Here is a 16,803-nt window from a genome sequence, read left to right on the forward strand (position 1 = left end):
AGGCCTGCGAGTGTATATTTCCCCACTGCTTCTCCTTAAATTACTAAGAATGCAAAAATAACCAATAGTTTGACCTCTTAAATCACAAATTGGACAGGCTTACCATTAAAATATATTGTAAATGTGTTTCCCATTATTTAGCTCATTTAGCATGTTCAGCAGCAAGCATTCAAATGTTTTGAGGTTTTTTTTTTTTACTTTACAGAAGGCTTTAGATGATGTTTTCAAGCCATCAATGGATATTTAAAAGACTAGAATACAACTGGAATATTGCTCATAGGTTACTATTAACAAACTGCATAAAAGATAAAAAATATAAAAGATGCAATAGGCTCATAAAATATTTGGTTTTGTATTAATCATTTTGTTGATTCTCATTGTGGAAAGTTAACATAATTTATTCAGTTTGGAAAATTATATGACTGTATCATGTCAATAGAGTAAAAAAGAAGAAACTAGAATTAAGGTTTACAGTATAAAAATTATTGCCATGCAGGCTGAAGAAATGACAAATGATAAATGGAGAAACAAATAAAAAGTATTTCAAATCCAACAAACTTCAAGTTTATCTATGTTTTATATTCATATTAGAATATTGCATACTGATTAGTATCAGTGGGTATATCCATCTGATTTTTTTCTTCCCTAAAGCAAGCTAATGCCTTTCATCTCCAATTTCATTTACCTAAAAAATACTTTTAGACCTGAGGAAATATATACATTTCAAAAAGTAATCTTTCATATCAATTTCTATGTATGCTTTGGATTTTCTCTGGAGTAGTTGAAAGTACTAAAATGCTATAAAAATGGAATAAAGTGTATCTGGTGTCTGGTCACCAAGTAGTGGTGCTATGTCAGAGATATCTTTGACAGCCTCTTGCATGGATTACAAAGTTAAAGTAACTCATCACAATTAATTACTATCAACTTGAGTTCAAAGCTGTATTGACAAGCTGTAAAGATGACGAGGCAGAATAGCATCGATTAAAATATTGTTGTTCACACAGTTGGGATCTGGTCTACCTCGAAGCATGAAAATACAGTATATTGTGTGATTTCAAACAGGGAAGATTTTGAAGAGGGCATCTGTTCGATCTCAGTTTACAAGACTCTATAATCTATAATTCATTTACCCTATCATATATTTTTAAATAATTAACACATGAAGGGGATGTCTTGCTTCTTACAATCTTCAAAACAAACATTCCTTTATGTAAAAGACAGTAGATTTTGATTTTCATATTGCTATTTCTGGGATAATTCCTGGATTTCTTAAAGTGTAAACTGATGTCTTTCCCTGGGCTCTTAAACACCCCTGTGACACTTCCCTCAGAGTAAGCTGCTCTGTGCAAGACCTTTCCAGCACACCCTGTCATTTCAACATGTGTATATTGCCTTAAAAATAAAGCTAGAATAGGGAGGGGGTCTAATTACTGTACAAATAGGTTACATTTGAGAGAAAAGCACTATCTAGATAGAAAGCACTATTATTAGAAGATTAAACCCTAATTTTAAGTAAGGAAGCCTTTCCCCCTTTCTTTTCATCTTGGGAAATGTAGAGTGGCTTATAATAAGCTGAAGGAAATGAAAGTGTTGATGAGAGATGGGGTTGCAGGTGGTTGTTCATGGCCGAGTTTGCCTCTAGTTTGTGGACGAGCCGCACGCAGTGCTGCAAACCTGTATTGTATTGCAGAAAACATGACATAAAGGTAAAAACGTGTTCCATTAAAATCAGGTTCCAAATGTGTTTCATTAAAACAAGATTTTTGTGGGCCAGCCGAGTGGCGCGATGGTTAAGAACTGGCTTGGGACGCCAGAGGGCCCCAGTTCGGATCCCACATATGAGGGCCAGTGACACTGCCCTCTACAGCTAAGATGCTGAACAACAGCTCGACCTGGAGCTGGGCTGCCGTGAGTTGCCGAGTTGCCGAGTTGCCGGCGACGGCTTAGGCTGCAGCCCCTGTGGCAGTGAGTTGCCATGGACTACCGTGTGTAGCCAGCAGCCAGCGTGAGCGGCCAGCAACCGCTGTGAGTGGCCGTCCAGAAGCCTGCGACTGATCTGCCTCGCCCGGGGAAGAGTGCAATGATGGTGCCAACTTGGGCCAGTGAAGCAATGTCCTCCACAACTAGACTGAAGAACAAAAGGACAGCAACTTGTCTGTTCCCCTTCCCCCAATTCCCCAGTGCTGTTCCCATCCCCCGATTCCCCAATAAAAATATTTTTAAAAAACCACAAAAAAACCCCACAAGATTTTTGCGAGCTACCCAAATGATATGTAGGTTCTCATAGATAGAAAACTGAAGCCTGTAGTTTCTCAATAAACAGGTAAAAGTTGTCTGTTTCTTTGAATTGGCTGTTTATCATTTGTACAGAGCTCCTCTTTTTCAAGGGTGATTAACAGTGGGTAAAGACATCAACAATAAAATTATAGCAACTGTTGCTGCTTAATTCACCTAGCTCTATCAGCCACAGGAAAGACTTACCGAGTAGTGGACTTAGCAGGTTTCAGCTGTGCAGTCCCCATTTGTGTTGTGTCAAAAACAAAATCACTAATGTGAGTGAGAACAGGACAGTGTAGCAATTAATATATGGTATTCTTACAACAAATATGAAGCACTGATTCTGTGTTTTAAAATGAATGTTTTGTTGCTCTTATACTAAAGAACCCTAATATTATTCTTTGTTTTTAAAGCAATTTTGATCTAAAATTTATGTAACTATTTCCAGCTCTTTCTCTCTCTCTCACTTTGAATATATTGTGGTTATGTACGAAGCACTTTTTGAATTTCTTAGGACACTTAACATGTATATTATTATTTCCACTTCCACTCCAAGGCACAACACACTTCCTTTCAATTAAGTGGATTTTAGTTAATGGGGTAAACAAATAGTTCACTTGAGTTCTAATGGGTTTCCCAGTATTTAATGTGCATCCTGAGCTGGAAAAATATGTATATAGTTTTTTTCTTTTATATTATTAACTGTACAGAAATCCTTGATGAATTACTACCTGTTTAGCTATTTTGTGGTGCCAATGCACTCTTTAACTAGATTAGAAGCTAACAACTAGTTTAATCTTTTCATGGAACATTTAATTTATTTCTTTCATATTTTTGTCTGCAGGTCTTAGATTAAAAACACTATGTTCCTTACACTTCAAAGTCAATACATTAACTAGAAATTATCCTAACCATAAGGAACTTTAATCCTAAGGTTATTACTATATTTCCATTCCTGGTACTTTAAAATCACATTTGAAGATATAAGGCATACTGATTAGGAATTAAAGCTTTAACTGGTGGTGGTTTCATAACGCAGAACCAAGAGAACTATCAGAGGTCGCTCAACCTCTTGAAGAGTCAGTTTCTATCCATTGTAAAAATGGAAAGCATAATAGCTACCTCACAATATTGTGATAAAAATTAAATGAGGCAATTCATAAAGCACTTAAGAGTAGAGTTTACTCCATCTTGAGGGAAGATGCATGGACAAGTGAGGCACAGGTTGGTGAGTAGAAAAAGGAAAGGCTTAGTCAGGTCTATCCACTAACAGCGGTTCTCAACCTTCCTAATGCTGCAACCCCTTAATACAGTTCTTCATGTTGTGGTGACCCCCAACTGTAACTGTAATTTTGCTACTGTTATAAATCGTAATGTAAATATCTTTTTGTTTTCTGATGGTCTTAGGCGACCCCTGTGAAAGGGTCATACGACCCCAAAAGGTGTCGCGACCCACAGGTTGAGAACCGCTGCACTAGCACACACATGTGGGGAACTTCAGTCCAGCTGCTGCACTTGCTGTGTCTATGCAGGCAGCCGTAATTAATAAATCATGTAATTGCAGAGCCAGGTGACCTCTCTTGTACCACTGATTCACACCCCTGCACGGAGGATACCAGAATGGAGTAAACATGAAGGCTGAGAACTGGCTCATTGCTTAGTTCTTGTTCTAACTTTCTATGAGAGGATCAAACTCCTGGGAGAGAATACCAACGTGATCATCAACACCTGAGCATAGTAAGTGCATACTGAATAGATATTTTGTTGCTGATGTGGTACTTGTTTATCTTACATGCTTCAGGGTCATTCCTGTTGAGAAGAGGGATTGAAGAAGACATGAACTTGGCAATTCCTGTAGGCACCTCACATTTCCACAGAGAGGAATGAGTTAAATTTCAAAAATAATTGCTTTTGTTGGCACACACACACACACACACACACACACACACACACACACACACACAGCCAAAATAAGTCCTAAATCAGGAAATAGGTATTCTATGTTCTAGATGGAGTACAAAACCCCAGTGTATAAATTAGTTAATCTACCTGAGCCTCAGTTTTTTCTTTAGTATATAAATGCAAAATTATGAATTAGTTTATTTTTAAGGTCCATCTGGATCCAAAATTAGAAAAATCTAGCAGTGGCACAGCTAAAACTACCAGAGACTAAAGCAGATCCTATTAATGGACAGCCAGCTCATATTTTCAAAGGACTTTGAGGCATGATTTTTCCTCCCATAAAGGAAAGAAACTAAGTTTAATGCAGATGGAACCAGCGCTCTCAATGATAGAGCACACTGGTACATGTTCAGCAAAACCCGTGTTCTCAACTACATTATGCCTTGGAGACAATTTTACCTGCTATTGGAACTTTATCTGAAATGGCTAGATCATATCTAATGGGTCAAAATGAACCTCAACAACTCAGAGTTTAGTAACAATGCCAGTGTTTACATATTTTGCTGAACTTCTATCTGTAAAAAATCTGGAAATCTCATGAAAGAGTGTTTTTTCTTTGTTGGTTTTTCAAGCACATAAAACTACACTAAAACAAAGTCAATGGAAAACAGCCTTTGGCCGGAGACTTTTTTCTGCTTCCTAATTTTAGTCAGCTCAAAAGCTGGTCTTACACAATTGTGGAAATAGTGACTCTGGCGTTAGGCTAATCAAGAACTGTAAAAAGACTAGAATGAATAAAATAAGTTAGTCATAAAGTGGTTTTGAACTTTCATGTAGGTTTGGGTTTCAGTTCATCTTAGTGATGAAATCTCTAGTATGGTAACATTTTGTGTAATCTATGATTTATTAACCATATTAGAATTTAAATTACCTGTCCCTAAAATGTACCTGTGTTTGCCTTTATGCCTTTATGCCTTTTCTCCAATATGTGAACAATAGTCAATTTCATATAGTGACATGTATCAAAATTTAAATTGATACTACTTAAAATTTTAAACTGCTTAAATGATACCCTTTATTATAAAGCTATATATTGGTGTAATCAATACTTCTTGGGGACCAAAAAACAATGTTTTCTCCTAGGAATATGGTAAAATACAGTATAGTCACATTACTATGAGTTCCTTTCTTCCTTAAAAGAAAATAATCAAGGAAATAACAGATGCTGGACTGGGTAAATCTCTTGTGATTATAAAAATAATAATGAAGGATTTAAATGCGAAAACTCTTAAGTGCTGAAAGTGTTGGAAGAACAGATTGAAAATTAGAATTAGAATCCACATGGGACAAAAGAAGGTACACTCTTTACCATAAATAATCTATGTACTTAATTTGAAATCAAACATGAACCTGAACAATGTGTCATATAATCTGGCTAGATACACCTGGGTTTTATTAAGATGGTGTGAGCCAAAGACCATAGTATTTTAGACAAGCTTGAACAGATCCTCGGCTAAAGTGAAAAACAAACATACTGTGTGTCTTGCTATTGGAAATTAAAACCCCAAAATCCCAACACACCAATTTTAAGTAACTAATTAATGGACGGAACTTCCAAACACATATACTGTATTTGGAAATCAGTATAATGTAATGCTTAACAGCAAACATTTCATAGTGATACAGTCTGAGATTCAAATTCTGATATTTCTACTTACTAGCTGTTTGTTAAGCAGCTTATTTAAGTTATTGTCACTTCAGTTTCTTTATCCATAAAATGGGCACCATTATAGTCTGATGTTATAGGATTACTGTGCAAAATAAACACAATGTATGTAAAATAAATGGTAGAGTGCCTGTACAAAGTAAGATCCTAAATAATGGCTACTTTTATTTCTTATTAAATTTTATTAAATGAGTGTTAACTTAGCACTATGTAGACTCTTTCAATTCATGGAATACTTCATGAAGTTAAAATAAAAAGCAACAAATAAACAAACAAAAACTCATAGACACAGACAGCAGTTCAGTGGTTATCAGAGGGCAATGGGGGAGGGGGTCAGTGCAAGAGAGTAAAGGGGTCATATATATTGGTGATGGAAGGACAACTGACTTGGTGGTGAGCACACAATGCAGTATATAGATGATGTATTACCGAACTGTACACTTGAAACCTATATAATTTTACTAACCATTGTCACCCCAATAAATTTAATAAAAATTAAAGAAAAAAATGAACTGTGAATAGTCTCAATTGCTACTTCACAACCGTGACAAATTCAATCCTGTAACTCTAAGTTTTCATGATAAATTTTGATAAATTTTATTTTACTATTCTTTTATAGCTATATAAAAGTTACAAGTAACTCAAACCTTAGTTCAGATTTACCACTTGATTATACTTTTACTCCCTTTGTTTTATTATATTCTTTCTCCTCTTCTCTGCTTTCTCTCTCTCTCTCTCTCCCCCCTCTTCTCCCCCCCCCGTTCCCCCCACACACACATACACACACATACACACACATACTTTGCTTATCATAAAACAAGTGAAAATTGGAGAGAGTGTGTTTTTCAGCCTGAATACTTCAGTGCATATGTCCTAAAAATCTAGGCATTCCCTTATATAACCTCAGTTTAGCTATCAAAATTGGAAAATTTGACATTGATATGATACTGTTATTGAGTCCACAGCCATATTCAAATATAATGAATTGTTTCAATTATATCCAACATATATACCTATGTTTTTACCAGTCCAGGATCCCACAAATATCATGTATTATATTTTGTTTTCCTGTCTCTTTATGTCTTTTAATTTGGAACAGTCCTCAACATTTAAAAAATCTTTTTTGGCTTTGATATCTTTGAAGAGTATGGGCAAGTTATTTTGTAGAATGTCACACAATTTGTTTCTTTCTTTTTTCTGGTTTTCTCATGATTAGATTTAGCATATACATATTTTGACAGGAATACCACCGAATTGACGTTATATCTTCCTCAGTGCATCTTATTAGGAGCTACATGATAATTTATCACAGTTTTGATGATGTTGAGTTACTGATGATGATGAAGTTAGGTTCTATGTTGGTTAGGATGGAGAACTCCAGGTATTAATATAACTAATGGGGAGATAATTTGATGCTAGAAAAAAAACAATTGCTGAAAATTTTAAAAATTTGATGAAAATTATAAGCTCATAGATCAATGAATCTCAACAAACTTAAAACAGATTTAATGTATAGAAATCATACTAAGGTAAATTATAATCAAATTTCTGAAAATGAGCTTTGTAAAAAAAAATCTTTAAAATGGGTTAGAGAAAAAGTACACATGATGCACAGAGGAAAGCTAGGTAAGAATGACTCTTGGCTTCTCATCAAATACTATACAGACCAGAAGACATTGGAATGACATCTTCAAAATGCTGAAAGAAACAAATTGTCAACCAGGAATTCCCAGTGAAAATGGCCAGGGAACACAAGTGAAAATATCCTTCACAAAGGCCAAATTATCTTTTTCAGAAATACATTAGTTGAGAGAATTTTTTGCTGGCAGAGCTGAATAAAAAGAAATATAAAAGAGAGTTCTTTAGGCTAAAGAAAAATGATACCAGATGGAAACTTGGACCTAAAGAAATGAAAAAAGAATGCTGGAAATGGTAAATATTTTGGTAAATATGCACTATCTTTTACTTCTCATTTTTTAATTTCTCAAAAAGTAATTAGCTATTTAAATAGAATAGTGTTTGAGGGTTAATATCATATGTAGAAATATAATGTATGAAAACAGCATTAAGAGTGGGGATATAGAATGCACTGTTGTAGGATTCTTGCACTAGATGTGAAAAAGCACAATGTTATTTCAAGGTAGATGGTTGTAAGTTAAGCATGCACAATATAATTCTAGAGAAACCACTAAAAGTTTTAAAAAATTTAGTTAATAGTGGAAAAACTGGAATAATAAAGTATACTCATCTAACCTTAGAGAAGTCAGGGATAGAGCATGGAATAATAGACAACAAATGTAAAGAGAGCAGGTGGAAACTCAGTTATATTGGTAATTAAATTAAAACTATAAGGCAAAGACTTCAGTAAAATTTCAGTGGGTCAAACTGGATAAAAAAAAAACAAAACATTAGACCCAGCTATATGCTGTCTATGAGACCTACTTTAAACCTAAAGGCAGTTATATTACAAGTTTGAAAAATGTATACCATTGAAACATAAGGAAGTCAAACTAACCATATTACTATGATAGTTCAAAACAAGAAACAGTACCAGAGATTAAGAAAAACACTTCTTAAAAATAAATGGATCAATTAAACAAGAAGATACAACAATCATAAATGTCTATGCATATAATGTTTTACAGTACAGGAAGCAAAAACTCACAGATCTGAAAGGAGAAAGAGAAAAACCTGCAATTATATTCATGTTGCTTTTTCAATAATTTATTGACTAAGAATAAGAAGTTGGAACAAATCATCTGCCATTTTGTCTTAATTGATATTAATAGAGAACACTATACTCAACAACACCTGAATGCAAATTTTTTCAAGTGCATATGAACATTCACCAAATATACTGCAAACTAAGCCATAAAACAGGTAATTAAAGTGTACCTTTTTTCTCTTTAAAATAAATTTAAAAGATTGAATTGTATAAAATATGTTGTTACCAAAGAGAATTAAATTAGAAATTAATAACAGAAAAATATCTAGAAATCACCAAATATTAGGAAATTAAATAATATTTTGTTAAATAATCTATGGGTTACAGAAGAAATTGCAAGGAAAATTATAATATATTTAGAACTGGGTAAAAGCAAAAACTCAATATATTAAGCATATCAAATTATGTGAAATATAGCTAAATCAATGTTTAGAGAAAAAATTATATCAGAAGTTAATTAAGTAGAAAATGGACAAACATGACAGAAAATCAACTATCAATAAAATTGTTAACCCTGTAGATAGACTGATGAAAAAAAAAAAAAGACAAATTTCCAATGTTATGTGTAAGAAGGGACATCGCAAAGGTCCTACATTAAAAAGAATAATAAAATAATATTGTGAAGAATTTTATGTGAATAAATTGATCACTTAGATAAAATGAACAACTTCCTTGAAAGACTGACAAAATTGACTGAAGAAAAGAAAAATGAGTATGCCTATATCTACTACAGAAGTTTGTAACTAAAATCTTTCCCACAGAGCATGCTCCAGTCCCGAATTACATTATTGGTGAAGTCCAGTAAGAATTTAACATGGCTGGCATAACGCTCATAACATAAGAAAGCTACAGACGGATATGTCTCATGATGATAGATGGCAAGAATATTATTGAGAAAATACTAACAAATCAAATCGTGATCAACTGTTGTTTATTCCCAGGATGCAAGGTTGGTTTAACAATTGAAAACCAAACATTTTACTATATTTTACCAACATATTTACCATATTAGTAGACTAAATAAGAAAATCTATATGATTGAAATAGATTCAGAAAAACAGTGGACAGGATACCCATTCATTAAAAAAACTAAGAATAGAGGGAACTTAAACTGACATAGAGCATCTATAAAACATCTACAGCTAATATCAAATTTGATTTCCTTGAACAATGTTTCTGCATTTGGGGACCAGCATTGGAATCTTTTGCTGGCAGGTTGGACATTGCTGAGTGACAATAGCTACATGGTTTGATGTGAGGGAGCTCATGTTTTTGGGCCCATCAATATCATCCATTTCTGCCAATATGGTTACTCTGTTTATGATCTCATTGCTAGAGCACTGGGGTGGCTAAGGATAGAGTCTGGCTGACATCTACTGGTGGAGGCATTTGCTTATACAGTGGATGGTATCTAGTTGGGCACTAAACTGAAATACTAAGTTTCTCATACCTTGTTCCTTCCCCCATAGGCTCAGCTGCATGTCTCTTTCCCAGGCATCTTCATCTTTGATTTTTCCAATCTTTCTCCTTTTCTCCTTTTTTGTCCTTGACCAACCATCCAGGCCATTTGCCATTGCCTATTTGTTCTCGTAAAGACAATCCTTACTTTGCATGGTATCATAACAACCATGCAAAGCTACTTGAATAATCAATAAGAAATATTACAATTGCTCAGTGATGTTTGAAAATATTTAAAAGACAGTAAGAACTCTCTTATTGATGGTAATGAATATATAGGAAAATGAAAAAAAATTGTAAAACAAATATTTATTTAGTATACTGTAATTTAAAGCATTAGAAACATTGCGTTAAAGTGCTTTATTTATGTTTTGCATTTATTTTTTTCAGCTTTATTGAGGCATAATTAACAAATAAAATTATATATATTTAAAATGTACAATATGATAATTTATATATATATATATATATATATATATATAAAACATTGTGAAATATTTACCTAATCAAGTTAATTTACACATCCATCACCTCACATAGTAAGTAACCTGTGTGTGCGCAATGTGGAGGTTTGACAATTAAGTTCGGGAACTTTTTGTCATGTGAGCACACAGTGAAAAGTTTGCAAAGTTAATTGTCTTACCATCATATGTGTGTGGTGAAAATACTTACGATCTATTCTCTTAGAATATTTCAAATATATAGTACAGTCATATATATATACAGTAACTATAGTCACCATGCTGTACATTAACTCCTCAGAACTCATTCATCTTGTTACTAAAAGTGTTTTATTTCTTTGTGAAAATTAGTAAGAGTAGTTTGAATATTAGTTGTCTTTTTCCCATCGTATCACTTACAATATGGAACAAATATTTTTTTCTATGCCTTCGCTTCAAACATTTTGTCCTTTAATGGCAAGCAATGCTTCCAAGAGTTCCTTTAATGTGATGACTTTTTACAGGGGTCACTTTTTCGAGGCCATCTTCATCCTTTCCCTCACAACCACTTTCCTTGTTTCTGTTTACAAGTTTACCTTCACTGAGCTTCTCTGGCTGTGTATCTGGAGTTTCTCAATGGGTGACAATGTCAATATTTCCATGGCCAACTATTTCAGTTTGATTCAAATCCTGCAAAATTATTTCTACAGTGTAGTAAAACTTTCTACCATACTACACACAATTTAAAGTAGAAGCAAATGCTGTTTTAACCATAAATGTCTTTCTGTTCTTAGTGAAATTTAAAATGAAAAGTGTTGAAGTGTCCTAATCTAGTTATTTATTTTAATCTGACATTTTCAATATGATTCCTGTTGTAGCTTCATGTCGATTTACCTCTCAGTCTATCTTCACTTTGCTATCACCATTTCTAAATCTTCTAATCACATCCAATTTCACATTGAATGTTTTACTTTTTGTTTATTTGCTGCACTTTTATCTTCATTCATTGATTCCTTTTTTTAAATACCCAATTTAGTAAACTGTTATATGGGTTTATAACTGGGAAGCATGTTGGTAACACAACTGCATTTTTGCTATCTGTGCATGAACTGAATAACAGACTGCAGTGACCGAATGCTGTTATATTTTGAAAAAAATTATGTATTTGGTAACTGATCACAATGCACATCTGTTATTTACATAGTGATTTGTGGACTGATGATTTAGCAGCAAAGCTTGTACTTCATGGAGTTACTCACAGTTAATATGCCATGGTAACTGGACTTTGAATCATATTGTTGGAAGACTGGTATTTTTTCATCAAACCATGGTAACTGAAATCTATACATTTGGAATCTTTGCAAAGTGAGGATTGCCTGCACATCCCAGTATCAGGGCACTTCTCTCTCTATGCAAAATGGATGACCAAGTGTATTACCCAAAGCTCTGACCCTGGGAGGGTTTCATTTCTACACTGTATGTCAGAGCCATCAGGGAATAGGGCTGTAGTGCAACAGAAGTTCATTTCCAGCTTGAAAGTGACTCTTGAAACAGGTTTGGGCTTTTTTCCTCCTCAACTGGTCATTAGGAACTTTATAAAGCCATATATGTGAGATTGAGAGGTATCAATACCAACTTGATAGAGTCATGGAGATCCGGGTCACTTGTTCCTGCTCAAGCCTAATCCCTGAACTGTTTCTTGATGCGGAGGCCCTGATTTAGACACAGTCAAAACTCATTGGCACAGTTTACAAGAAAGAGAAGACAACTGGGAAATACAAATGACATATGAAAAACTGAAAGGCAAGTAAATCATGAATTTTTCGAGTGCAGGGTTAAAAACCCATCCTGACTCAGTTCGTAATTCAGATTCTTTATATACTAATTTTGTGACCTTTAGCAAGATACTTAACCCCTCCATGCTTCTGTTTCTTCATTTGTAAAATGGAGATAATAAAATGTACTCTAATGTCACTTAACCCTCTCTTCTGTAGTAAGTGAATTTTTGCTGGGCACAAATCTGACATGCATCCATGTATCTCCCAGTATCACTTGCAAGTTGTGTGTGTGTGTATTTGTGTGTGTGTGTGTGTGTGTGTGCGTGTGTGTGATTGTGACTAATATGTAGCCACAGAGAACTAACCAAAACTGGAATGTAAGAGATTTGGTTAGCTTTCTTGAAAAAATGGACAAAGTTTACCCTTTGCCTCCCTTCGTCTTCATCCGTTGTTCCATCCTGTGGCCTGGAAGTTGTCTGTACAGGCATACGTAGTTATACTGTGCTTTGTTCTATTGTACTTCACAGATATTGCATTTCTTACAAATTGAAGGCAGGCCCCCCCCTTAAGCAAAAAAGATTACAAGTCACTTTATTGCTATACTCTTTTTATTGTGGAGGTCTGGAACCAAAATTGCAGCGTCTCTGAGGTCGGCCTGTATTCATCTTTGACCATGAGGATAAAGGCCACACCCTGGGCATGACAGAGAAAATTGCTGGGAGGATCTTGGGTTCTTGCAGACATTTGAAGTAGAGCCCTTCACCAGGCATTGCCTTCTTCCCTTCAGCATCTCTGATGTGTGACAGCAAAGCAGTCACATAGCTTCTATATCCCTACCCATATGCTGGTAGTTGTGTCTGTCTTGCTTCTGTGATTTCTGTCTTTTGTTTAAGCTACTATTATTTGGGGTTTTCTCTCATTTTGCTGTCAAATCTAATTCAAACTCATTTGCAAACTTCATATATTAGCTGAGTAAATATTTGTAAAGTCTATGTATAGCCTTTAATATATGTAAAGCACTAAGAACTGTATCTGGAAAGTTATTTACTTTAATTATTATTGGTAACCCAATAGACGCATATTTCAACAATGAAAAACCAAGTTTTCATCTCTTATGTGGGATAAATAACAAAATAGCCGATAATACCCAGTAGTATAAATGATGTTGTGGGATGTTTAATTTTAAACTCTGTTCATCAAAGTAGAAATTATCCATATTTTCTGGGTACAAATTAATATTTTTTATTGATAAAACTTTACAAGGAGCAGAGCTTGCAACTAAATCAAATGAAATTCAATTATCTATGTATGATAAGTAAAGAGAGTCAAGAAATAGAGAAATGAAGCAAAATTTAAATTTTTCATATTAAAATAATGCATATGTTTATGCTAAAGAGAACAAATAGTACTCCCAGTCTTAAAGGAAAAGAACAACTTCCTACCTACTCTTCGTCTTCCCAAGTTTCCACTTGAAAATCTTTTAATTTTTTTTGTTTTTTTAGCCTCTACATTTCTAAATAATATGCGTAATGCTATTCCTTGAATTAAAAAATATAATATTTCTACTTTGTGCTTGTTAAAATGAATTAGAATTTAGCACACACACACACACACACACACACACACACGCACATGCACACTTCTCCCTAACTTTTCAAAATACCACAATTTCTCATTGTATCAATAGTCAATGTTTATATCATTATGATTAAATAAGCAGTTTTTGTAGCTCAGACACATTGCACGCTCCCCCCATTATATTTCCTTTCTTTGACTTGCTTTTCTTGGAGTTGGAAATTACCGTGTTTTGTATTTGTTTAAGTTTCTCTGTGACTAGTGCTAATTCTTAAACTTTCCTATAAAGCTGCCCCAAGCCCCCTCAGAGCAGTTGCATGCATCCATCAGTTGCTCTGCCAGTTCCATTTCTATATCCACCTGCAGCCTTCTTTCCATTTGCTCAATTTGGCTGGTTGCTCTCCATGCCAGTCACATAGCGTCTATATCCCTACCCACATGCTGGCAGTTGTCTGTCTTGCTTCTGTGATTTCTGGCTTCCATATGTTGTTGTTTCTGAATTTGTGCCATCACTTTGGTGATAGGTCATATCCACTAGCTTCCTAAGAAAAGTTCCTTGGGGAATACATGTTTGGGGATTTTGTGAAATGAAAGTATATGTTTTTCTATCATCAAATTTGACTTGTAGTTTAAAGAAGTATAGAGTTCTAGGTTAGAAACCATTTTCCCTGAGAGTTTTGAATACATTGCTTTGCTCCAGTATCATTGTGGAGATGTCTGATACAGTTCGATTGCCTCAGTCCTTCATAGGTCACCTTTTTTTTCCTTCTAGAAACTTTCATAATTTTTCTTTTATTTACATTTATTTAAATTTTTGATTTCTTTGCTGGACACTCAAATCCATTCAGTCTGGAAACTCATGTTCTCCAGTTCAAGAAAACCTTCCTTGTACATTTTCTACAATAATCTACTTCCTTCCATTTGCACTTATTCTTTCCTCAAAGTGCTTCTATTAGGTATTGGACCTCTGGGTTAATAATCTTACATGTATTTTTTTGTTTTACTCTTGATTTTTTTATCTTTTGATTCTAATTTCCAGGAAATTTCTTTAACTTTATCACCCAACCTTATTACAGTTATCTACTGTAATGTAACAAACTACACCAAACACAATGCCTTATACTATCTTATTGTATCTCATGACTCTGTGGACCAAGAATTTAGGTACCACCCACTTGTCTTGGCAGGAGGCCAACTGCCAACCAGGGTGCGGACATAGAGCCTCTTCAACATGGTGGTGTCAGGGTAGTCAAATGCTTTACATGGTAACTGTGGCACCCACAGAGTATATGCCGGTTGTCTTCAGTGGAAGCCGTAGGGATCTATCCAGATGAGCTAACCACAGAAGTCCCAAATGTCACTTCCACTACATTTTATTAGCACAGTAAGGCCAGCCCCTCCACCTCTGAATGAAAGGAAAAGCAAATAATTTGTAGGCACCTTTAATCTGACACCCTCCAAATAACATATCTATATCTATATCTATATCTATATCTATATCTATATATGTTTAATTTCTAAGAATTCTTTTTTTCTCTGATCTGATCTTTTTTGAAAATCTTTTCAGTAGAGCAACATCGTCTTTATTTCTCCCCCTTTGTGTGTATCAATTACTTTTTAAAGATTTATTTCCTCTGTCCCTTTTTCTGTATTCTTTTGAAGTTGCCCTCTATTTGATTGCTTTATTTTTTTCATTGTCCTGTGAAGAATTTCCTAATAGACCTGAAGATTTTGTCTGCCCTTCAGAAGGAGGCAAAGTTGGACACTGTCTGTGGGTGAAAGAGTTTTTTGTCAACTGGTTGGCTTCACGTAGGGAGGTAGAGCTAAGTTCGTCTGTTTTGTGAGCAGTTCTACAAATGTCAGTTCTCTCTCTTTGGATAGTCAGATTCTCTTGTGAATAATTCTGCTTGGGGATGAGGCCTATTGCCTGAACTTGGGACCAAACATGGGGAAGGGACTTGTGTGTTGATTTTCTCATACTGGTCTGTAGGATTTCCCTAGATGCTCTCTCCGCCTGTTTGTATGTTCAGTACAGTCATTAGTCTCCATACACAGAAGCTTTTTTATGGACTTTTTCCAGGGAACAAATCTCAATTTCTTGCTGCAATCAGGGAGAGTTATATGGGTATAGTTTCGAGAGGAAATATGGGGTCTTAACTTCTTCTACATAGGCTTTTAACCCATTCTTCTGCCTCTTCTGTGTCTTTATTTTTATCTTCTGCGACACCAGATCCTTCTAGTCTTGAGTGTTGCCACTTGATATTCCCTTTGGTGGGCACTTAGATATCACCTTTTTCTACTCTGCCAAGTCAGTTACCATTCATCAATCTACTTTGCAGCTTCCAAAAATTTGGTGATTTTTCTCTGGTATTTTCTCTCTTATCCTCCAGGTTCTTGTGGGTTTATACTTAAAAATATATTTGCTGTAATTTTAATGTAGTTTTGGGAAGTATTGGAGATCAACACATATGTTTAATCCCCATGCTTAATAAAGAGTCTCAAATATTGTTTTAACCTTTTATACTAGAGCTGCAATTAAGAAGAAAATTTAACTGGTTGCTTATAATTCAGAATTATCAATAAGAAGAAGATATTGTGATTTTCCATTTTGAACATGTTTAGTAAAGATATTAACATTAAGAAATAAGTGGATAGAGGATCTTGGCTAATCACCCAAACACACTTAGAATAATTACAGATCATTTAACTTTTCTAACAGCAGTCTACTTTTTACCCATTTTTTCCTTGGGATACATTCAAATTGGCTTATATTACAAAACTGTACATGACATTTATTAGATTTTTCCAGCCACATTTGTAAGAAGAATAACACTGGTATTTCTGGACCAACAGAGAATAAAAATGAAATGGACAAAGTTATATTTTTCCCCACTCAGAACTCTTCTCTCAAAACAATAC

Source organism: Hipposideros armiger, unplaced genomic scaffold (genome assembly GCF_001890085.2).
Source record: "Hipposideros armiger isolate ML-2016 unplaced genomic scaffold, ASM189008v1 scaffold_26, whole genome shotgun sequence".
Lineage (NCBI taxonomy): Eukaryota > Metazoa > Chordata > Mammalia > Chiroptera > Hipposideridae > Hipposideros > Hipposideros armiger.